The following is a 24791-nucleotide window of genomic DNA, read 5'->3' as shown; positions in this document are numbered from 1 at the left end:
ATTTGGTCTATGTGAATGCAGACTTGTATGCTTTGGCACACATTCCACATGTGGTTGGAGCCATAGATGGCACCCATGTAGCTTTGGTTCCCCCCAGTTCCAATGAACAGGTATTGGAACACGAAAAACTACTACTCTATCAACGTCCAAGTGGTGTGTTTGGCAAACCAGTACATTTTGAAAGTTTGTACAAAGTATCCTTGATGTGTCCACGATTCCTTCATCACGCGGAACAGCAATATCTCTCTGCTGATAACACAAATCTACACAGAGAGGGCCAGGCTGGTTGGTAAGTCACATTTCACATGTGTGTTTGCAAAGTTTATCTCATGATATCACAAGTGTGCATGTTCATGATATATGTGTTTGTGTTGTTGTGACTATTCCTTACAGGGGACTCTGGCTACCCAAACCATTCTGGGTTGTTCACACCAGGGAAGTACCCAATCACACCAGGGGAAGTCTGCTACAATGAGGCCCATGAAAGGATAAGGCGTGTAGTGAATCAGACTTTTGGGATCTTGAAGGCAAGATTTTGCTGCCTAGACATATCTGGAGGAACCCTTCTCTACTCACCCAACAAGGTAGTCAAATAATTGTTGCCTGCTGCATGCTCCACAACCTTGCCCTGAGACGTCAGCTACCATTTATATGAGATGATGGGGAGCTAGCAGAACCTGTGGGTGGAAATGCAGTTTTGCCAAGTGAGGATGAGCCAAATGAAGATGAAGCTGTAGACTTCAGGGCAGATCTCATCAATCAGTACTTCAACTGACTAAAGGTATGTGATGTCTTCTTAATAGTGAGATTTCATGTTGTAACCTACAGTTAATGGCTGGCATGTCACCTCCTATTTACCATCTTCTGTGAGGTCTTATTTAGCTCCAATGCCAATGAGTCAGGTATACATGCAGATTGTAAGTTAGTATTGTGTACAGTACATTGTGGCATACCATCTCCTGAGATATTACTGCACAAACAAAGTCACACTTGTACAAATGACTAGTCAGAATTGATGTCTGTTTACAGATATGTCCTTCCCTTAACTCTGCCAGTCACAGATTTGTTGAGTTTCTGTTTGGATCTTCCTCATTGGCAAGTTACAGACAGTTTCAGAGGCAGATGGGAATTGCACACAGCAATGAGATGTGGACATGGATGAAACCAGGTACTGATTGACATGAGTATGAGGAGTGTAACTAATATGGCCAGACTGTCAGGACACTGTGGTGGAAGTGTGTTTTCCCACCAATAAGACCTGTCTGGTACTGGAATGGTATCATGTATGTGTCCATATGTGTCTGACACCTGTGAAAATGAAAAACCGTAGCCTCTACAATTATAATGGTTTCTGTTGTATGTGACCTACCTTGAACACAGCTGTCAGTGTGTGACTACTTTGCAGACCAATGTGCATGTCTCTGTGGACTGGCATAGGTGAGTGGTAAGCCTAAAAGTACGTGACCATGTTAAATGAAAGGTTCCGGGACTGGGGACATCGGTACTGACCTCTGTCTGTATCATGGGGAAGGATTATTAGGAAGCTAAGGTAGGGGTATGTAATAACATAATGATACAAAGGACCAATCTTTATGGCTGCAGGCTTGTAGGAAGACTGGCATGTCCCTTATTTCTGTGACCTGTGGGTTAGCAGTGTATGACACCTAAGCTGACAATCTGAAGTCACTAGCAGTACTACTCTATCTGCTGTTTGCAAATCTAGAAATAAATGTGTAGAGATGTCCAATACAGCTGGTTTGGCTTATGTCTATGTTACAATCCTGTTACAATCCCAATGTAAAGAGTCTCCTGGTGATACAGTACACATGTGATGTCCATAACAAAGGTTGTACAATACAGAGGAACATATTGCAGGACGCGCATTGAAGCAGCTGGGCCAAAGGACTTCGAGTCCCATGTGAAGTGGAGGCATGGGGTGGAGCCAAAACCCCGGTGAGCACTACAAAGCTCTAAAACTCTTCAAAGCCATGCAGGATGCGCATTGAAGCAGCTGGGCCAAGGAACTTCGAGTCCCATGTGAAGTGGAGGCAGGGGGTGGAGCAAAAAACCCCAGTGAGTGCTACAAAGTGCTGAAACTCTTCACCGCCACGTGGGATGCGCACGGTCTGCGCACGGGCAAAGCCCGGGCCAAGGGCCAGCTCGTCCTTCGCCCATTAGCGATCGACAGAGGCCGGGCTGGGCCACCCCTCTTTATTCTTGCATGTAGGGTAAGTGTGAGACCATTGCTCAGGTATTCAAAGGCTTCTGTGCCATGCTTTAGTGCTTTCAGGCTCCCTCCCGAGTCAAAATCCTTTATCCCAACCTGTACTTGTGACTGTAGTTGATCTGCCCTGTCAAAGGCTATCCCCTGTGTACAGTGATGATGGGCAGGAGGAAGGGCCTGCAAACTGAGGCCAAAAGTGGTGGCGGAGTGCAGGGAGGCTCAAACACAACCCTGGACTCCTTTCTTGCCAGAGCTGTTGGGGTAGTGACCAAGGAGATTGACCTGGGGGAGAGGAGGCTTTCCTTGGATATGGCTGACTGGCGCCAAGCTTCTGTAGCAAGTGATGCTTTGGGGGTCCTGGAGGATGAGGTGGTTTCTCCGGGAGAGAGCAATGTGTTGCTTCTGAAATTCCTCTACCTGTACAAATGGAGGCTTATGGTGGGTCTGGGCCCTCGAGGAAAAGCAAGAGGCTCTTGTTGGATACTCCCCCGGTTTGCCCCCAGGATAGGTGTAGCCCCCCCCTGAAAAAAAAGGCATTGAAGAAAGCTGGAAATAAACCAAAATCATCTCTGTCTGCAAATTCAGTGGGCCTGATAGATGGCATTGACCTTAACCAGCCCTTGGGTGATGGTGTAAATAACTTACTGCCGAAATTCAAGGGGATGATTGAGGCCAGCCTGACTCCTGTTTTGGTGAAATTGTTGGCTCTTGAAAAAGCAGTCTCCCGGCTGTGTGAGCAGGAGAGACTCAGCCCAGTCATAAGCAGACCCTTGGACCCTAGCTGCCAAAACCAACTGTGCGAGGGGGCATTGTTATATGAGGGTGCTCCCAGAGCACTGGAGAGAGCCACATGGCAGCCTGCTCACTCTGTAAATCCAGGGGCACAGGGTTTTTGTGCAGAGACTTTCCCGGCTGTACCAACTGCCCTATCGACAGGTGCAAGGGAGGAAAACAGGCCTAGTCATGGCAGACAACTTGACAGTGGGCCTGGGGAGAATGGGAGGGAGTCTCAACATAGTGGCAGAATACATAATCTGCATTTGATGAAGAAATGTTCCCCACTGGTTTGTTTGGAGCTTCATCCGGCCTGTGCCCCCTATGTGGTGATGTTGACAGACGTCCCTGCTCTTGTTCCATGCTCTAGTGAATCTACGGACCAATTGAAAAATAAGACTGGCCATTGGCTGAGTAAAAACTGTGATTTTGCTTGTAAGGACCTTAGGGATATCTTGTTTGTCAGAAGAATTGATTGGGTTGGGCCCCAAGGAAAAGTGGGAAATGGGACTGGGACCTGGCTTTTTGACAGGGTCATCCCCAAACTTTTTGCCTCCTTCCTCCTATTTCTTCTGACCTGTTGTTGTTGGCTTTTGAACTCTGGGCACTTTACCACTGCTACCCAGTGCTAAAGCGCATATGCTCTCTGTGTAAATTGTACTGTTGATTGGTTTATCCATGATTGGCTATTTGATTTACTTGTAAGACCCTAGTAGAATGCACTATATGTGCCTAGGGCCTAAAGATTAAATGCTACTAGTGGGCCTGCAGCACTGGTTGTGCCACCCACTTCAGTAGCCCCTTAACCTTGTCTCAGGCCTGCCATTGCAAGGCCTGTGGGTGCAGTTTCACTGCCACTTCGACTTGGCATTTAAAAGTACTTGCCAAGCCTAAAACTCCCCTTTTTCTACATATACTTCACCCCTAATGTGTGCCCTAGGTAACCCCTAGAGCTGGGTGCTGTGTGGGTAAAAGGCAGGACATGTACCTGTATAGTTTATATGTCATGGTAGTGTAAAACGCCTAAATTTGTTTTTACACTACTGTGAGGCCTGCTCCCTTCATAGGCTAACATTGGGGCTGCCCTCATACATTGTTGAAGTGGCAGCTGCTGATCTGAAAGGAGCAGGAAGGTCAGATTTAGTATGGCCAGAATGGTAATACAAAATCCTGCTGACTGGTGAAGTCGGATTTAATATTACTATTCTAGAAATGCCACTTTTAGAAAGTGAGCATTTCTTTGCACTTAAATCTTTCTGTGCCTTACAATCCACGTCTGGCTAGGTTTAGTTGACAGCTCCTTGTGCATTCACTCAGACACACCCCAAACACAGGGTACTCAGCCTCACTTGCATACATCTGCATTTTGAATGGGTATTCCTGGCCTGGGAGGGTGGAGGGCCTGCCCTCACACAAAGGACTGCCACACACCCTACTGGGACCCTGGCAGACAGGATTGGACTGAAAGGGGACCTGGTGCATTTCTTAGCCACTCTTTGAAATCACCCCCACTTCAAAGGCACAATTTAGTATAAAACAGGGCCTCTGCCCTACCTCATCAGACAGTTGCTGGAGAAGAAACCTGAACCAGAACCTAAATCCTGTCAAGAAGAACTGCCTGGCTGCTCAAAGGACTCACCTGTCTGCTTTCTATAAAGGACTGCTGCCTTGCTGTTGGCCTGCTGCCTTGCTGAAGTCTTGTCTGGCTGTAAAAGTGCTCTCAAGGGCTTGGATAGAGCTTGCCTTCTGTTCCCTGAAGTCTCAGGACCAAAAAGACTTCTCTTTTTTATTTGGACTCTTCGTGCGCCGAAATCTTCGACGCACAGCTTGTTCCACTGTGAAAAATTCACCGCACGCCAATCCAGAAAGACGCCGCTCGACGCGACGCCTGCGGTGCGACCGGAACTTCGACGCACGGCCTCGCATGGACAACGCCGCCCTACTTCCAGAGGAGAAATCGATGCGATGCCTACCGTGAGAAAGAAATTTCCACGCACAGCCTCCCGGAACGACGCGCAGCCCGATAACAAGCCGAAGAATCCACGCACAGACCCTGGGACATCTGGTAATCCCGCAATCCATAGAAGGAGGCGGTCCGCGTGCCAGAAAACGACGCACATCTTCCCCGAGTGAAAAATAACGATGCAAGTCCGTGTGTGAAGGGGTGCAACCAAAGCACACACCATTTTTCCTCCCGTAGAATGACGCACGTCTCCCCGCGTGAAAAATAACGACGCAAGTCCGTGTGTGAATGGGCGTAACCGACGCACACACCATTTTTCCACGCATCTCATATTCTGCGGCCCTCTGCGGAGATTTTCCACTCCAAACCAGGTACTTTTTGCTTGAAAGAGACTTTGTTTACTTTTTAAAGACTTAAGACACTTCATATCACTTTTTAGTGATATCTTTACAAATTCATATTGCATCTTTGATCGTTTTGACCTGCAAATACCCAGATAAATATTATATATTTTTCTAAACACTGTGTGGTGTATTTTTGTGGTGCTATATTATGTTATTGTATGATTTATTGCACAAATGCTTTACACGTTGCCTTCTAAGTTAAGCCTGACTGCTCAGTGCCAAGCTACCAGAGGGTGGGCACAGGATAATTTGGATTGTATGTGACTTACCCTGACTAGAGTGGGGCTCTTGCTTGGACAGGGGGTAACCTGACTGCCAACTAAAAACCCAATTTCTAACATTGGTGATCAGCAGTGAGGATAGGACTTGTATTTGTGCAGTGACAGACAGTAGCTAAGTATTTCACTACCTACCCAAAGTTGAAGGTCAACTTGATTTTTCATCTTTTTGCTTTTGGTTCTCTGATGTCCTCCTGGATATATTATTGATATTTTGGACTTTGGATTTTGTTTTTTGCCTGTGATACCTTATCAGATTGAGAATGGGTATCTACCGTATGTCATTCTTTGTGACTACTGAATCCCTCACTAAGGCTGACCTAAGGAGGCTTTGCAGAAAATGGGGACTTCCTATGTCAAGGAGATCTACTAAGATGGAACTGCTAGATACCTACATAACCTAGGGGGAAGAAAGATGGGCAGAGGAAGAGGCAGCAAAAAACCAAATGACTAAGGACTCCTCAGATGAGGAGGAGGACTGCTCAGATGAGGAGGAGGGCTACTCAGATGAGGAAAGAGAACCAGTGAGAGATAAATGGCTCCTAGAGGCAGAGCGGTCACTGGAGGAGCTAGATGACTTTATTGAAAGGGCTGAGGCAGCAAGAGCCTTAGCCCTGGAAAAAGAAAGGATTGCAGCTCAAGAGCTGAGCTCTGAAGAGCTGAAACTGGAAGCCGGAAGGGCTGAGTCCAGTTCAGATGGTGGCAGCAAAAATCGTGCATCCAGTACTGCTGAAGAAGGGCACAAGCCCAGAGATGTGGTGCCCAACTTGAAGAAGGGAGTTGACACACCCCAGGCGGTTCAAGAGTATGAGGTAGTTCCCGTTATGCACAGGGTCCCTGAGAAGGATTGGGGAACTGGCACAGGGAGTCATATTCCTGCTGGGGGGAGGGACACTTTACTGTCTCTAGAAGAGAGTGACAGAGAAAAGGGTTCCCCCCTGGTGGACGTCCTGGATACAGAGTGTGGAGACATCCCAGAAGAGTATGGGTGGAGTGTCAGGGACAGTCAGATACTGTGTCACCAGTCTCAGGAGGGTGATGTAGATTGCTTTTTCAAGGCTGAGTCACTGGATGGTTGGGGGAAGGGTACTGTGGTTAATACATGTGAAGGGCAGAGTGATGTAATTGATGTAGAGCATATGTCTGGTCCTTATTTTCCAGAGCTACGCCAAAACCAGGTGGAGTGTGAGTTCTCTGACCCCAGGGACCTTACAATGGAGGCAGACTTTTGGGTGAATACCAGAGAGTCTGAAGAGGCATTTGAGGGTGCTCCTGAAGGGAGTGGTCTAGGTTTTTTTCCAACCAAGTGAGGTGTGAGAGGATTGTAGTGTCTCAGGTAGGTCCCAGGTCCTAGAGGGTTCCATGAGGGAACGCCAGGAGGGAAGCCTAGCCTGTACCGTAGGGTCACCTGTTGAGGGAGGCCCGCAGTGTCAGAAGAATTTGGGGGGGTGACTGTAGCCAGCATCCCACCAGTTCTGGTGTCTGGCAGTACCACTCCTAGTGGGGGGGTGCGGAAGTCCAGACAGAGGGCTGAGAGGGGGTTGTGGACCCCAGTGGAGGTCCTTGAGAGTCAGGGGTCAGCTCTGAGAGCAAAGCCCCCTAGGAATGACCAAGGTGAAACCGTTTCTGGTTTGGGGGAGATCCATACTCTGCCAGATGGGCAGAGGTCAGGAGACCTGCACCAACCAGACTCTTGTGTAGCCATTGGGGACGGTGTGTCTCTTGTGGGGGCGTGAGTGTGCCCCCCAGGAAGTCCTGCCATGCCAGGCAATTGTTCAACCTCAGGGTAGTGACTCTGGGTTGGATGCCAGGTTCAGGAGTTAAGCTCTGGCCTGGTGGGTGGTCAGGGTGCCCCCCAAGAAGTCCTGGTGTGCCAGGCAACTGTTCAACCTCTGGGTGGTGACTCTGGGTTGGATGGCCAGGTTCCGAGGATAAACTCTGACCTGGTGGGGGATCAGTGTGCCCCCCAGGAAGTCCTAGCGTGCCAGGCAATTGTTCAACCTCAGGGTGGTGACTCTGGGTTGGATGGCCAGGTTCAGAGGTTAAACTCTGACCTGGTGGGGGGTAGGCGTGCCCCCCAGAAAGTCCTGGTTTGCCAGGCAGTGGACCAGTCTGAGGGTACAGACCCTGTGCTAGAAGACCAGGTTCACGGTGTCCCCCCGGATCTGGAGGGAGGGGCTACTGATAACAGTGCCCCTACCATGTTGTCTTCTGAGGAGGCCACTCCTAGTTGGAGGGTGCTGGACCCCAGAAGGAAGGGCAGGGGGAGGGAAGCCTCACCCGGGCCCTAGTCCAACCTGAAGGTACAGACCATAGGTTGGAGGGCCAGTTGCAGGTTAACAGCCCTGCACTGGTGGAGGAATGGTACAGGGCGGCTTCTATGAGCACCCTGACCATGTTGGACTCTGGGGGTACCGCTCCAGGAGGGAGGGTACAGAGCCCCAGAGGGGAGGACCAGGTCCAGGCTGTCATCCCTGACCTGGTGGAAGGGAGAGCGGTTAAAGGGTGCCCAGCACCTGGGGCTACCACCCCCACTCTCCACACCCACAGTGGTTAGAGAGCTTTGAGAGGCCTGGGGCCTGGCTCTCATCCCTGACAGCTGTCAGTAACCACTGTGGCTTGCTGTCCGGGTGGACAGAGTTATCCCTGGGGAGGGGACAAGTGTCACACCCCGGGGGTAGTGTGGGCAACACCACTGTGTTGGTCCTGGTGGTACTATCCTGCTCCTGGGATACGTCTGTGAGCAAAGTAAGGTTAGGTGCTGCACAGATGGTATCCGCAGGTAAGGTGAAAGGTTCCCCATGGGTTGGCTTAGTGGGCCCTGAGAGTATGGACAGAGGGATCCATTTGGAGTCAGGAAGGCGGAGAACTGGAGCATGCCCCTGCTGTTGTGGGCCTGGGCACGTTACCACTGCTAACCAGTGCTAAAGTGCATATGCTCTCTGTGTAAATTGTACTGTTGATTGGTTTATCCATGATTGGCTATATGATTTACTTGTAAGACCCTAGTAGAGTGCACTATATGTGCCTAGGGCATGTAGATTAAATGCTACTAGTGGGCCTGCAGCACTGGTTGTGCCACTCACTTCAGTAGCCCCTAAACCTTGTCTCAGGCTTGCCATTGCAAGGCCTGGGGGGGTCAGTTTCACTGCCACTGCCACTGCCACTTCGACTTGGCATTTAAAAGTACTTGCCAAGCCTAAAACTCCCCTTTTTCTACATATAAGTCACCCCTAATGTGTGCCCTAGGTAACCCCTAGAGCTGGGTGCTGTGTGGGTAAAAGGCAGGACATATACCTGTATAGTTTATATGTCCGGGTAGTGTAAAACTCCTAAATTCGATTTTACACTACTGTGAGGCCTGCTCCCTTCATAGGCTAACATTGGGGATGCCCTCATACATTGTAGAAGTGGCAGCTGCTGATCTGAAAGGAGCAGGAAGGTCATATTTAGTATGGCCAGAATGGTAATTCAAAATCCTGCTGACTGGTGAAGTCAGATTTAATATTACTATTCTAGAAATGCCACTTTTAGAAAGTGAGCATTTCTTTCCACTTAAATCTTTCTGTGCCTTACAATCCACGTCTGGCTAGGTTTAGTTGACAGCTCCTTGTGCATTCACTCAGACACACCCCAAGCACAGGGTACTCAGCCTCACTTGCATACATCTGCATTTTGAATGGGTCTTCCTGGCCTGGGAGGGTGGAGGGCCTGCCCTCACACAAAGGACTGCCACACCCCCTACTGGGACCCTGGCAGACAGGATTGAACTGAAAGGGGACCTGGTGCATTTCTTAGCCACTCTTTGAAGTCACCCCCACTTCAAAGGCACAATTTAGTATAAAACAGGGCCTCTGCCCTACCTCATCAGACACTTGCTGGAGAAGAAACCTGAACCAGAACCTACATCCTGCCAAGAAGAACTGCCTGGCTGCTCAAAGGACTCACCTGTCTGCTTTCTACAAAGGACTGCTGCCTTGCTGTTGGCCTGCTGCCTTGCTGAACTCTTGTCTGGCTGTAAAAGTGCTCTCCAAGGGCTTGGAGAGAGCTTTCCTCCTGTTCCCTGAAGTCTCAGGACCAAAAAGACTTCTCTTTTTCATTTGGACTCTTCGTGCGCCGAAATTTTCGACGCACAGCTTGTTCTGCGGTGAAAAATTCACCGCACGCCGATCCAGAAAGACGCCACTCGACGCGACGCCTGCGGTGCGACCGGAACTTCGACGCACGGCCTCGCATGGACAACGCCGCCCAACTTCCAGAGGGGAAATCGACGCAACGCCTGCCGTGAGAAAGAAAATTCCACACACAGCCTCCCGGAACGATGCACAGCCGGATAACAGGCCGAGGAATCCACGCACAGACCCTGGGACATCTGGCAATCCCACGATCCATAGAATCCATAGAAGGAGACGGTCCGCATGCCGGACAACGACGCACGTCTTCCAAGAGTGAAAAATAACTACGCAAGTCCGTGTGTGATGGGGCGCATCCGACGCACACACCATTATTCCTCCCGTAGAACGACACAAGTCTCCCCACGTAAAAATAAAAAACAAGTCCGTGTGTGAAGGGGCGTAACCGACTCACACACCATTGTTCTTCTGCGGCCCTCTGCGGAGATTTTCCACTCCAAACCAGGTACGTTGTGCTTGAAAGAGACCTTGGTGGTCATTACAACCCTGGCGGTCGGTGTTAAAGCGGCGGTAAGACCGCCAACAGGCCAGCGGTAAAAAATTTGGAATTACGACTGTGGCGGAAACCGCCAACAAAGACAGCCACATTAACACTCCGACCGCCATGGCGGTACAAACAAACAGCTTGGTGGTCACCGCCAACAGACAGGCGGGAGACAATGTACCGCCCACACTATTGTGACACGCCAATCTGCCACCTTTTCCGGGGTGGATTCACCGCGGATAAAAACAAGGCGGAAACAGGAATCCCGAAGGGAAAACGCTCACCGCTACACACTCCACGAGGAATGAGGACGCCATGGACCCGAAACTCCAAATTCTCCCTGCAATAGTCTTCCTGCTCCTCTACCAGAAGCACGAATGCCAGCGGCGAAGACCACGGTGAGTACTGCACCTACGACACAGGGCAGGGGGGAGGGAAAAAACAGGGACACACACATGCAACACCCCCACCCTCTACAACACACACACTAATGCATATCAATACATCACAGTTACACCCCCAAGCCCGCCGGAAGAATGCAAAGACAATAGAAAATGAGTGTAACCATTGTAATATATTAAAAGCAAGTAGGCAGAAATATATATATATATATATACACACCATGTACATAATATATACCAAGCATAGTAGTCCAGGTAGTGCTCTAAGAAAGTCCGTGGAACACTGGGATCACACGGTATGGGCGAGGCCCACACAAGATCCCCGACCATGATGGAGAGAACACTGTAGGGGCATCAGACAGCAACTAAACAGGCACCTCAGGGGAAGGGAAAGGGGGGGGACCTCAGCCGCTTGAGTGCACGACGCCAAATCCATGAGGGGGCCACATGAATACTGTTCAATCCTGGGGAGTGCAAAGCCACAGTCCCACAAGTCTCTACAGTGGGTGGTTTGCCCACTGTTCAATCCTGGGGAGTGCAAAGCCACAGTCTCTCAAGTCTCACAAGTGGGTCGTCTGCCCACTGTTCAATCCTGTGGAGTGCAAAACCACAGTCTCACAAGTTTTTACAGTGGGTGGCTTGCCCACTGTTCAATCCTGGGGAGTGCAAAGCCACAGTCTCTCAAGTCTCTACAGTGGGTGGTTTGCCCACTGTTCAATCCTGGGGAGTGCAAAGCCAGTCTCTCAAGTCTCACAAGTGGGTGGTTTGCACACTGTTCAATACTGGGGAGTGCAAAGCCACAGTCTCACAAGTGGATAACAGTCTCCACTGGTTCTGGAGGGGGCTTTGTGCCCAGAGTGCTTCATCCTGCTAAGGACTGAGGTAGTGGATGTATCTCTCCACTGGTTCTGGAGGGGGCTTTGTGCCCAGAGTGCTTTATCCTGCCAAGGACTGAGGTAGTGGATGTATCTCTCCACTGGTTCTGGAGGGGGCTTTGTGCCCAGAGTGCTTTATCCTGCCAAGGACTGAGGTAGTGGATGTATCTCTCCGCTGGTTCTGGAGGGGGCATGGTGCCCAGAGTGCATCATTCACCCCGTGACGGACTCAGTTGCATCAGTGCCCTTGCTGCTCATGGGCCAGCGGTGCTTGAGATGGCGGTGCCCTGTTCAGCGGTGCTTGAGATGGCGGTGCCCTGTTCAGCGGTGCTTGAGATGGCAGTGCCCTGTGCAGCGGTGCTTGAGATGGTGGTGCCCTGTTCACCGGTGCTTGAGGCGGCGGTGCCCTGTTCACCGGTGCTTGAGATAGCGGTCTCCATACATGATTTCATGCACGCCACACTCTCCCCCCTTCCTTCTTACATCCAGCCCTCTCCACACAGGCATAGCCCATACAACATGCTCCCTGTGTACATACCTGTTTGTCTGGAGGACCATAGAGTAGCGTATACTGGGGGAGGACCCCATCCACGAGCTTCTCCAACTCCTCCGATGTGAAGGCAGGGGCCCTTTCCCCAGACACTCGAGCCATTTTCTCTTCCAGACCGATTTCACAGCAGCACTTGCAGTGTAGGTCCTCTCCTGTCGAATATCAGGTATCAAGTGATTGAACAGATAGAAAATGGCAGTCACGTCCGCAGCGGTGCGTACCGTCACCGCCGGCGTACATCGTCATTGGCTCCTGGGACCCATAGGGTCCAATGTTAATTAATGCAGCATTGCGCCGCGGTCTTCGACCGCCTACCGCGACGGTGTAGAACGTCAGCGCAGTTACCTCACATCCCATTGTCCCACTTTAGAGTTCAGGCAGCCGCCATTTCAGGGGCCCACATGGCTTCATTTCCAACTGCGTCACACATACCTAGGCCTAGACTCAACACACATACAGGCCACCTTTTGTGTATGATTGCTATTCTGGGTAAACTGTGGGTACGTACCTCTGAGTTGGTTGACTCTGTGCTCGCTGTTGTCCTTCATAGGCACTGTCCGCTGGGACATGTGAGGAGATGGCGGCATCCTCCGGTGTACCGACCGTTGGTGGACCTGTCGACAATGGAGGAGCGACATGTCATAATCACATACAGGCTTGACCATGCCACAATCCAGGAACTGTGTACCCAGTTGGAGCCAGACCTGATGTCAGCAATCCGCCATCCCACAAGAATCCCCCTTCAAGTGCAGGTGCTGTCAGTGCTCCATTTCCTTGCAAGCGGGTCATTTCAAACAACAGTGGCCATAGTATCAGGGATGTCCCAGCCTATGTTGTCCAACGTATTGTCCAGAGTGTTGTCTGCCCTTCTGAAACACATGCGGAGCTACATCGTTTTCCCTCAGGTGGAGGATTTGCCTACAGTGAAAGGTGATTTCTATGTATGTGTCATGGTGTGCAATGGGTGGGTGACCGTGTACCCCAGTGCTTGCATTCCTGTGTGGGACCTTGTGTGATGATGGTTTAGGGGGTTGTATGGGCATCTGCAGTGGGCATGCTTTAGTGATGTGTGTCCATGCTTTGTTGTTGCATGCAGGGCTTGGTGTTGGGATGGGTGGTTTGTGATGTTGGGACATATGTGAGGAGTTTGGGTGCTGGGGGTGAGGGTGGGTTCTCTTGATAAACTTCTATAATGCTGTTTGGGATGTGGGGTGCCAAATCAGGGTCCTTTTTCAAGTTCTCCAGAGGCTGGCATGTCCCTTATTTCTTTAACCTGTGGGTTAGTACTGTATGACACCTAAGCTGACAATCTGATGTCACTAGCAGTACTACTCTATCTGCTGTTTTCAAATCTAGAAATAAATGTGTAGAGATGTCCAACACAACTGTTTTGGCTTATGTCTATGTTACGATCCCAATGTAAAGAGTCTCCTGGTGATGCAGTACACATGTGATGTCCATAACAAAGGTTGTACAATATAGAAGAACATATTGATAACAGAATTGTCACACATGACAATTGTACATGGTTGATCAATGACACTTACACAGAACCTGTTTTTAAGTTGTATTTATTGGGGAGTGCAAAACAATATGTGTGAATTCAAACAGAAATAACCCAAATAAACAGTGAGTTGTTCAGTTATGGTGGCTGAAATCATCAGCGTATCTGCTACACCATTTGGAAACACAAGCCTAGTGTCCTTGCACCATAGGTAAAAGGAGTTAGGTTTTAGAGCAGTCAATAGGGTGTATCTGTGGCACACAAGGAGAACCAATCAGAGAGGTTCACTTCCTGGCAGTGGATTTGGTCTTGGCATCTGCTCCTCCTGGATGTCTGGGTGGATGTCCATGTTTGCGCGGGGTCCTCTGCTATTATAGAGGGTGGATGTCTGAGGCATGTCCTTCCCAGGGCAGGGCCTCCATTCCACTAGTAGCTGCAGTTGTTAGAGGGCCAGAAGAGTCATTACTAGTGGAAGAGGCCTGATGTTGTGTGACAGACCTACTCAGGGTAGTGTTGATGTCCCTCAGCACCACAGCAATGGAAGCCAGGATGGCATTTCGTGCCTGCCACTGCTGCATGACTTCCTGGTGGTTGCCCCTCTGCAGCTGTTGGATTTCCGCCATCACGGTGACTATCTGGCCCATCATGGCTTGGGAATTTTGGTAGGCTCTCAAAACTTGGGAGGCTCTCAAAACTTAGGAGATGGTTTCCTGGTTGATATTGTACCTTTGAGCCCCCAGGCTGACAGTTGTTGACTGACCAGGAGTTCCTGATGGGCCAGCTTCGTTCTCGGTGTTCACTCATCCAGGGGTGTTGTACTCACTGGGGCCTTCATCCAGAGGGCTAGTGGCAGTCTCTGGTATCCTGTTCATGGTGCAATAGCAAGGTTATCTGTGGGAGAAGTAGAACAGAGAGTTGATATAAGCAATACAACCAGTGATGTTTCAGTTTGAGTATTAGTGAAGTTGTGTGAGATGCACACAGTGACTTAACACGATCCCCAGAAATGACAACAGCTGCTTCCAAATCTTACTTAGTACAACATGAGACTCAGAAATGACAATACCATACACCATGCTCAAAGATGTTTAACTATGTTGGTAGGTATTAGACTGCTGACACCCTTTTATATTGTCTGACTATTGACATTGGTGTTATCCTTTCTTGCCTAGTGAAGTGTCTGGCATGATACATGGCACAAAAAGCTGCACAATGCACAATAGTGTCAGAGTTTGGGACACAGTATGGGAGTAAGCAATTGACATTGACTCCTATCTGGATGTACTGCATGTGCATCTACTTTGGCATCTATGACCCCTCCACTCCAGATGTACTGCATGTGCATCTACTTTGGCATCTATGACCCCTCCACCCCAGGTGAGTCAATTCCATTTTTGACATTTTTTTGTTAAGGGCAGTTTGATGGGGCACTCAGCTTTAGCTTTTGATTGTAGTGATAGTGGGAGTGGGCCATTGCATTACTGCCATTGCCATAAACTGTTCCACAGTGGAACATTCATGATGTATTAGATAGGTATTTAGTTTCACATGCGTGACATCTCACACTTGATGCACTGTTCAGGTTTTCTTAATGATGGAATATTGCCTTCTGAGAGTTGTAGTGCTATCAGTTCCCAGTACTTCACATGCCATTCCAAAGGGTTGTAGAGCCAGGTAAGTTTAGTGGGCATGTGACATGCCAGAGAGGGGTATTGGGACATTTGGACAGAGGGGTGATGGGTAGTTTGTTAATTGAGGTGTGGTATGGTGGTGAGTGAGCATGCTGGACAAAACAATTGTGTGACATGAATGTTGCGGGACTTACTAGACTCCACTCCCCCAGATATTCCTGTCAGGCCCTCGGGATGCAGGATGTTGAAGACATTCTCCTCCCAAGATGTGAAGATAGGGGGAGGAGGTGGGGGCCCACCGCCAGTCTTGAGGACTGCCAGCTGGTGCCTGGTGGCCATGGAACGTACCTTCCCCCTTAGGTCATTCCACCTCTCCCTGATGTCTTCCCTTGTGCATGGATAGCTGCCTACAGAATTGATCCTATCGACTATTCTTTGCCCCAACCCCGTTTTTCTGGCTATTGATGTTTGCTAGACCGGTGGCCCAAACAGGTGTGGCTCTACCCTGAAAATTTCATCAGTGAAATGTGGGCATTTTTGTGGGGACATGGTAGTGGTGGTAAAGACTGTGATGTAGTGTTAAAAAATAATAAAATATTGAACAAAAGGTAAGTGATGAGGTGTAGGTGCTGTGATGTGAGCGGGTGATGGTTGTAGTGTGTTGTGTGTGAAGGTAAATTGTGTGTTGTGTATGTTGTGCAGGTGTGTGATGTTTGTGTGATAAAATGTGTAGGTGACAAAAGTTGTCATAGAAGTTCAGTGATAATAATTCCTCCTCTGTGGCTGTGTGTGGCATTCTTGTTGCAAGGGATTGTGGGTTCTGTAGGGGTGTGTTATATAGTGGAGTGTGTAGATGTGTTGAGTGTTTGGATGTGTGTCAGGTGTTTGATATTCAAACAGTGTAACTCTTAATATGGCTGTCCGATTACTGCTAACATGGCAGCCACCACCGCGGCGGTCTTACCGACAGACCACCAAAGTAGTAATGAGGCCCTAATTGTTTGATTGTTTTATGTTTGGACTACAAATCCCAGAAAGCTTCATAAGAGGCAGAACCGGCTGTACTATAAATACAGAAAACAACAAAGATCTCATCAACAGTGAAAAAGACCAGCATAAGTCAAAATGCCCACTCTTTTTCATGCAACTCTCTGCCTCCCATGTTTCTCGTAAGTGCTGCAGAGAGAGTCTAGTATGAGTGACCAGTGCCCTCATGATATAGGTTATCCTGTCAGCTGTCCTGCTCCCATGGGAGCAAGAAACCCTGCAGGAGCTCACTCTGTGACTGGTTGGATGCAACTTGAAGAGAAATGTTGTGGCTGCCATTACAGCACATGGGGATTTGGTGCCTGTGTCCTGAAAATGTAAACTTAAGGTACAATGGGCCCCCCTGGTGGGGAGGGAAGGGGTCCCCCTGGGGCCTCATTTAAATAAAAATATTTATTTGGGTTGCTGTGATCCTGTGGGACCCTTGCACCTGTGAGAGTCCTGTTTTCCTGTCGGAAAATTATTATTTAAAAAAATGGGGTGTGGGTCTCTGTGGTGGGTTGGCTGAAATAGGCGGTACCTCTGCAGCCAATTCATGCATGCATGGCTGAAGACCATGAGTGATGGAGGGGCTGCTTGCTGGGAGCAGTTGGATGCAGGGTCTGACTGCAGGACAGGCCCTGTTGCCAAACTTATGTCAAAACAGGCAAGGGCAGTGAGAAGTGGGAGGCTGGCATAGTTATGTATGGTAATAGACTATTGTTTTACATTACAAAAATCTTACAAATTCCCTAAAAAGAAAAAGGTTAAAGTGACGTCATAGTTAGATGAAAATGTCAGCTTAAAAGTAATATTTTAAACTAGCCTACCACAACAAATACTACAAAGGTAAACAAATCTCATATTACTAATCTACTCTCTATTTACATCTAATCTTGAGTTCCAGACTAGCATGTTACTAGCAACAAAGCCTTTCAAGGCATCTTGAGAGATAGTAAGGGGCTCATTACGAGTATGGCGATCCCAATGCAGGACAGCCAAACTTGCGCAGAGGATGCCCCCCCACCCAGCCCTATTACAAGTTTTCAGCCAGTCTGACCTAGCTGACCGTCAGAAACCTTGAAATTGAGTGCTATTGCCAGTCAGTCCAGCAGGAACAGTGCTACAAGAAAGCACTTGGCTTCCTTAAAGGAGCCGAGTGCTATCTTGTAGCACAGAGGAGGCCGACCAGCACCCTTCCGAGGGTGCTGGGAAGGGGGTCCCCTGCACTGACCATGACATGGTCAGTGCAGGTGCCCCCCTGTGGCCCACTGCACTACCTTTCCACCAGCCTTTTCATGGTGGAGTCCCTGCGATGAAAAGGCTGGTGGAAAGTGGGGTTGTAATCAGCATGGCAGTGAAGAGTTCAGCACCACAATGGCTGATTACAAGCCCGACTGCCATCATGCCATCGGGAACCATGTTCCCGGTTGAGACCCCAGTCCTTTGGCAGTCTGACTGCCAAAGTTGTAATTTGGCAGTCGGACCATCAAAGTTGCAGCGGTCCGACCGCCACCGCGAGTCTGACGGTATGAAGACTCCCAGACTCGTAATGAGGCCCCATGTAAATACAATTTACAATTACACTTTGTTCTCCTTAGCTTATATTGTTTCTTTTGTGGTGTAAATAACACCAGGCTGGTGAAATATATTTGCAGTAATTTTGTAATTAAATTAGAGTAACACAAATTAGCAAACATGCAACTGGTTGGACGTAATGGCCCTCTCAATCTAATTGCAAATATATTTAAATGTCAGAAACTTGCCTCACTGACTTTACACATATGCAGCAACAAGGATTGTTTTGTGACCAGTGCTCCCAGGCTGGAGACATTTTCTGTTGTATGTTTGCTAACGATGGAAAAAAAATTCATTATATGTATTGTTCGGTATTCTGGGCCTTTTTGGTGCTTGGGCCTGATTTAGATATTGGAGGACGAGTTACTCCGTCGCAATGGTGATGGATATCCCATCAGCTGAAATCTAACTCTAAGGGTCCGATTATGAGTTCAGCGGTTGAACTGCCAGAATTCCAATACGGCGGTGGTGGGGCAACCATCAAGCTGGCAGCCTCACCAATGTCATATTACAATGTTTCCACTGGGCAGACCGGTGGAAACATTCCCTCCGGTTTGACCAGCGGAAACAGTGCAGCAGCATTGGCCTGGGCTAGCTCAGGGATTCAGAACCAATGACAGTGCACATTCTGAGGGTGGTGTGTGCGATGTCTGCCAGAGCAGACAGTGTTCATTCCGAGGGTGCTGACAGGGAGGACCCTGCACTGCCTACAACATTCTTGTGGGCAGTGCTGGGGCTCCCATGTGGCCCCTAACTCTGCCTTTCCACTAGCCTTTTCATGGCAGGGAACTTGTCATGAAAAGGCTGGCAGAAAGGAAAGTCATGATCAGCATGAACTCGGCACTGCAGTGGCTGACCAAGACTTTCACTGCTGACAACCCATTGGGATCCCAGCAGAGGCGGCCGTCTACTTGTGGTCGACCACCAGGATCATAATCTGGCAGTCAGACCGCCAGGATTGCAGTGATCAGCCTGCCACCATGAGTTTGGCGGTCTGAGGATTGCCAAACTTGTAATAAGGACCTAAATCTAAAATCTAACTAAATAATATCTAAATCAGGCCCTGAGTGCCATTTAGCAAAGAACACATACAGATAGCTCTTTTTATTCCTTCATTTGTAATGTGTCTGATAGCATATTTTACAATAGTTGAAGGTGGTGATGTTTAAATATATGCTGCATAGCTGTACGCATACTTTTTTAATGGCATTCAGCAGACAATGCCTAACCCGACATCGTATTTATTCAGAAGTCAATTGTATTTAACTCCTTTCCCTACATGTCTAAGTAATAACTTTGAGTAGGTTTTCATTTAAGTTCATTTAGGGTTTCATTGCAGAGCAGGTGTTTGTTTCATAATTTTACACAACTCATTGTTGTGTGTGCTACACTGTTATTACAATTAATATTGTTTACTTCTACAAGTTTCATATCCTCAGATTGCTTGCTAGCTCAAAAGCCTTCTCCGTCTTTATTCCTAAAACTCTGCATCAAACATTAGCCTTGTCTTAAATGTACCAACTGTTCTTCTTTCTTCGTATGAAATTACTCTCTCCCCACCCTCCATCCATTGCCTTACATTCTCTAAATGTACGCCACCGTAAGTCACATACCCACATGTGTTATTCTGTTATGATATTTCTGAAAATTGCTCACACCTCCCTTCATAGGTCACAGCCATCTTTATTTAAAAAGATATGTCTACAATCTATCAATCACTAATTGCCTGCGGCCTATCAAGTCATCCCATCGACCGCTTGCATGAATTCGCTAATGATCACACTTAACTCCGATTATTTCATCCTACCACAATGAAATTGAAAGAAAAGTTTAGAATGTTATACTTGGGAGCACAACACTAATCCTAGAAAACAATAACCACTGGATTAACTACTAACAAATAGATTAACTACTAATCTTGGGTTTTAGAGTAGCTTGCTGTCGGCCTCAAAGGACTTCAATGCCTCATCATCAGGACCAGTAAGTTCCCTATTCTCATGTGCTCCTTATATGTAATTACAATTTGGTGCAAAGGCTGAAGTGAGCTGACTCTTTGCCATATGCTGTATGTTCTGGCGGACGGCGTTTCTACAAAATATTGATTAAAAAATATCAGGAGATGGAAATAGAGAAAAAAAAATATCATAATGCACAATTATTTTGATGTACAAATATTGTTGATAAAAATATCATTTTTTGAGGTTAGTAATATTGTTTTAAATAATATTGGTTTTTAATATCATTTTCAATAAACCAGTGGTTAAAATATATTTTCTAAGTATATTGTGTTTTAGATGCTATGTTAATTTTATTCATTACTATTGTTTATAAACATGTCATAACTTTTTTTAAATATAGCTTGTACTTTTAAGTGATTTAGAATTTTTTATAATTTTTTTTTATAGTAAGCTATAGTGTTGTAGAAGGTTGTTGAGTTTATAGGGGGATAGGGTAGTAAGTTAATTATGGATTAACTAATTATTAATTATTTAATACATATTTACTTATTTTGATTAATATTTATTATGTAAATTACATAATATTGACTTATCTTTTATATATTTTATTTGTGGGCTGTTTGGTTTGTAGGGGTATAGGGTGGTAAGTTAATCAAGTAATAAATATTTAACAATTAACTATTCATTTTTGATTACTTAATTGATTTTTTATTGTGCAAAATATAGAATACTGATTTATTTTTCAGATATTTTAGTTGTGATATGTTAGGTTTAAAAGGGTATAGGGTGGGACTTCCGACGGGGAGGTTGCCGCCATAGTGGCTACATCCCCAGCGGGCCCATTAAGAGTTTTCCACTAGCTCAGCGGGTGGAAACCTGAGTTTCTGTCTGCTGGCCTAGTGGGAAACAGCCAACAGCATTTTCTCTGGCTCGTTGCTATAGGATGCAGGGTGCACAAGAACCCTTGCAATGTTCACTGTCTGCCTTTTCATGGCAGAGTTACCGCCATGAAATGGCTGGCAGAGAACGATGTCGGATTAGGACAGTCACCTACTGCATGACTGTCGGGATCCCTGATCCTGGTGGAGCTCGTGGTCCCACGCGGCCCGACCGCTATGGTTGTAATGTGTGACCACTAGACTCATGATGGGAGCCCTAATACTTAAATGATAAATACTTTTTTATTGAATGAAAATTGATTCATTATTTTATTATTACATATATAGGTTTTATGACAATTAATACTTTTTATATTAAGATTTTAATATTTTTCTAAATTCATGGTGTTACTCCTTCAAAGGCCAACATCTCCCTACTTATTGCTCTGCTTGGAGTGGGAATAATAAATGCAATTGATACACTTTCCCTACTGTTGCATAGATTGGAGTGTCAATAGTATATTTTACTACTCCAAAGTACTACACTTTCCCTACTGTTACACTGTTTGGAGTTGGAATAGTAAATGTAACCCCTCTGAAACCCAATGTTTCCCTGCTGTTTTACAGACTGTTTTGAGAATAGGAAATGTTACCTGAGCAAAGTCAAACACTTTCCCTACTGCTGTTTAGAATAGAGGGGGAATAATGCATTTCACCCCTCTGAAGCCAGTGCTTTCCCTACTATGGCTTAGACTGGAGGGGGAATAGTAAGTTTAACCCCTCTGAAATCCAACACTTTTCCTACTGTTGCACTGAATGGAGTAGGAATAGTACATTTAACTCCTCCAAATTCCACTAGTTTCCCTACTATTTCAATAACTGAAGAAGGAAAAGTAAATGTAAGTCCTATGAATTTCAACACTTTCCCAACCGTAGCATAAACTAGAGTGGGAATAGTATTTGATATTCATAGACTCCAGTAATTTTTATAACAGTGCTAAATTAGAAATGTATGCTATTTTTAGATTATTGTTTAATTTTAATTTCATGTTTATAATACTTTTAGTAAAACATTTTTGGGCGGGTTTTAAATTTTTTCAAAAGTTCTCTGAGGAGGTGGTGGTCCCCAGGGCTGTGGGAAGGGGGCTGCATAGCTCCACGCATTCTATTTACGGAAGTGCCCATTCTATTTGCAGAAGGGAGGAGGTTGTTGCCAGAGATGTTGGGGGACCATATGTTCCAGCGATCAGTGTAAGAAGTGCCCTGTGGAGGTGGTAGTCCCGGGGCTGTGGTGGAGGTTGTCTGGCCTCCCCCACACACACAATGGAATTTGCCCTGGAAGGTGGTGGGCCCCAGGGTACGGGGGCAATGCAGCCACCCCCACGCATATTTTACTAATCTCCCCATGGAGGTGGTAGTCCCTGGGGCTCCTGGAGAGGCTGTTGTGCCTACCCCACACAAACAATAGAATTTGCCCAGGGGAGGAGGTAGACCCCAGGACCCGGGGCCCATGTGGCCCCCATGCACTTTGATTACTCTTTGCCCTGGGGAGGTGGTGGCCCCTGAGGCTAACGGAAGCCATGGGGGGGCGTGTACCCCCTCCCTATTGAAGTCCCCAATTCCACCCATGACCTGGCCCACCCGGGAGCTGATAAAAAGAAAAGGGTGGGAGACTGCCCTTCTTAAAAAAAAAAAAAAAAAAAATGCTATTAAGTCCTGGTGACATCCCTCCGAAACCCCAGCACAAAAGCTAAGGGGTAAGGGTGACTCTACCCTGGCCCCTTTTCTTATTTGTTCGCTTTTTTTCTGGGACTTGGCTGAAGCAGAGGGACTTCCTTGTTGAAGTGTTGTCAGCCAATCAGATATCAGCATGGGGACAGTTGGATCTGAGTAGGATCCGCGTCCCTAGCTATCTATGTTTTTCAACCATTAATATCTCCAAAACTACTGAACAGATTTCCACCAGAAGCGTAATCTGCCGAACAGGATCTAGCTTCCTGCCAAATTTGTTGTAATTCCGTTCAGCAGTTTGAGCTGTAGGAGTGCCTAAAGACATATAGAAAATTTAATGAGGAAAATGTTTTTTGGGTCCCCCCTTTTTCTCAGCCCCTGCTTGACGGGTCACACTGAAACATCCACAACATCTGCCGGCCTGATAAAAGTATATGTTTTGAAAATTTCAGAAAGATTCGTCAAGCGGTGCCAAAGTTATTGGCAAAAGGAAAAATACTCCATCTGTGAAACTGGGTCCTAACTATTACTACCTAGTGGTGAATATATATATTCATACTAATACATTTAAAATATTATAAAAATTCAATGTTAATTCATAAAAAAAAAAAAGTAGCAGTGCAAATCAGAGAGCGCAACAAGATTACTGATTTAAAACAGTTTTTTACTATGAAAATATAGCTATATTTTCCTAGTAATAAATTTAATATATTGCTAATTTCATATGTCAAATACATATTTGTATTAAGTATGTTACACCATACATATGTGTGTGTGTGTATACATATATATATACATATATATATGTTCCACAAACGGTGAGAAGCTGCTCACCAAACGGCTGCACCAAATCAGTCACCGACCCAAAGGGCAGAAGAAACCAATTTCTACAAATAATGTTCATCAGCTTTATTTCCACTTGTAATAAAATTGACGCTGTTACCACAGAAATGTCTACGCGTTTCGGCTAGCGCCTTCTACTGGACATTTACGGCCATCTTCGAAATCCCTACAAATACATACCTAAACCCTTATGTGTTTCAATGATACACTGGTGCAGACTATGGAAGGGGCCATCTTAGAACGTGCATTTTGCTAGATTCCAACTTCTATACCTATTGTTATGATGTTATCTATCAACACTCTTAGTAAAACACATCGCAATTTTGAAATAACACTGTATTATAGCTAAAAATATCATATGTAGTCACAATGATGAATACTAAATGATACATAAATAAAGTCACTACAAACTTATTCAGAGCTCTATTATAGCAATTGAAACATTCCTAACAGTGGAATCAATGCTTTGTTTAGATCAGAATAGTGTTTCTGCTCACGATTTAAAGTGTCTAGTGCCTAGTATGTCTATAAAGATCTAGAAAGATCTAACATGACTTATAGCAGCAATGTATCAATGAATGCCTGTCTATGCATGGATTTCTCAGTAAATAAATCGCTGTTCATCATAACATATGTACATGTATACTCAATAATATGTGGAACCAAATATTACGCTATCAAAATATGCAATTCCGGCCATATTATATAAAGTGCCTAGTGCAAAAGTGCTAACACATCTATAAACATAGTGTCATAAAACCAGAAATACGTGATAAAAAAGAAGGAAATAATCGTAGCAATTCCAGCACCTACATATAAAGTATCCACATATTTTCAAACATTATTCAATTAAGAGGACTGTCTCTATACAGCACTAATATGTTGACCCCCTGGGATATCTTAGATCACAACATGGGGAGATAAAAAGCTATAAATATAGCTAAAAAATGCAATTCTACTGATGTCATATTAATTCCATCTTAATGAGTCATCATAAATGGACATATAGTTCTGGATCAAGATTATGTCCCCATGGATTTTCTGAGCCAAGCAATAGTATCATCTTGGATTCCATTTGTCTTAACTCCAATGTTCTATCACCTGCCCTCAGGCTCAGTTTAATCGATTTGATTCCATAAAAGCTTAAAGTGCTACAATCTCCCCCATGTATGTCCCAGAAGTGTTTAGCCAACGGATAGGATCTATCATGATTTTTAATTGCTCTAAAATGTTGTAAAAACCTAATCTTGAGTTTATGAATGGTGCTACCTACATATTTCTTCTGGCAGCCACATTCAATAACATAAACGACATATTCAGTTTCACAAGTGATCCGATCTTTGATCTCACAATTTCTACCCTCAAATGTTCGGTAATTCTGTACATTTTGTGCATATTTACAAGCCTTACAGTGGCCACATTTCCAAAAACCTAAACTCTTTTTTGATAACCATGACGTACTATCCTTTGTAGAAAAAATGCTCCTGGTCAAATGA

General features: G+C 46.3%; 1 long non-coding RNA gene across 1 annotated transcript in view; it reads right to left on the bottom strand.

Moving 5' to 3' along the window:
- Nucleotides 1-13701: 13701 nt before the first annotated feature.
- LOC138283671 (uncharacterized) overlaps nt 13702-24791 on the bottom strand; it is a 54667-nt gene continuing 43577 nt past the window's right edge. Inside the window, exon 2 of the long non-coding RNA XR_011201287.1 lies at nt 13702-14541. This is a non-coding gene — a long non-coding RNA (uncharacterized lncRNA). The remainder of the gene's footprint in view (nt 14542-24791) is intronic.

Source organism: Pleurodeles waltl, chromosome 1_1 (assembly GCF_031143425.1).
Source record: "Pleurodeles waltl isolate 20211129_DDA chromosome 1_1, aPleWal1.hap1.20221129, whole genome shotgun sequence".
Taxonomy (NCBI): Eukaryota; Metazoa; Chordata; class Amphibia; order Caudata; family Salamandridae; genus Pleurodeles; species Pleurodeles waltl.
The sequence above is the reverse complement of the archived record's forward strand: the minus strand, read 5'-3'. Positions and strand labels throughout refer to the sequence as shown.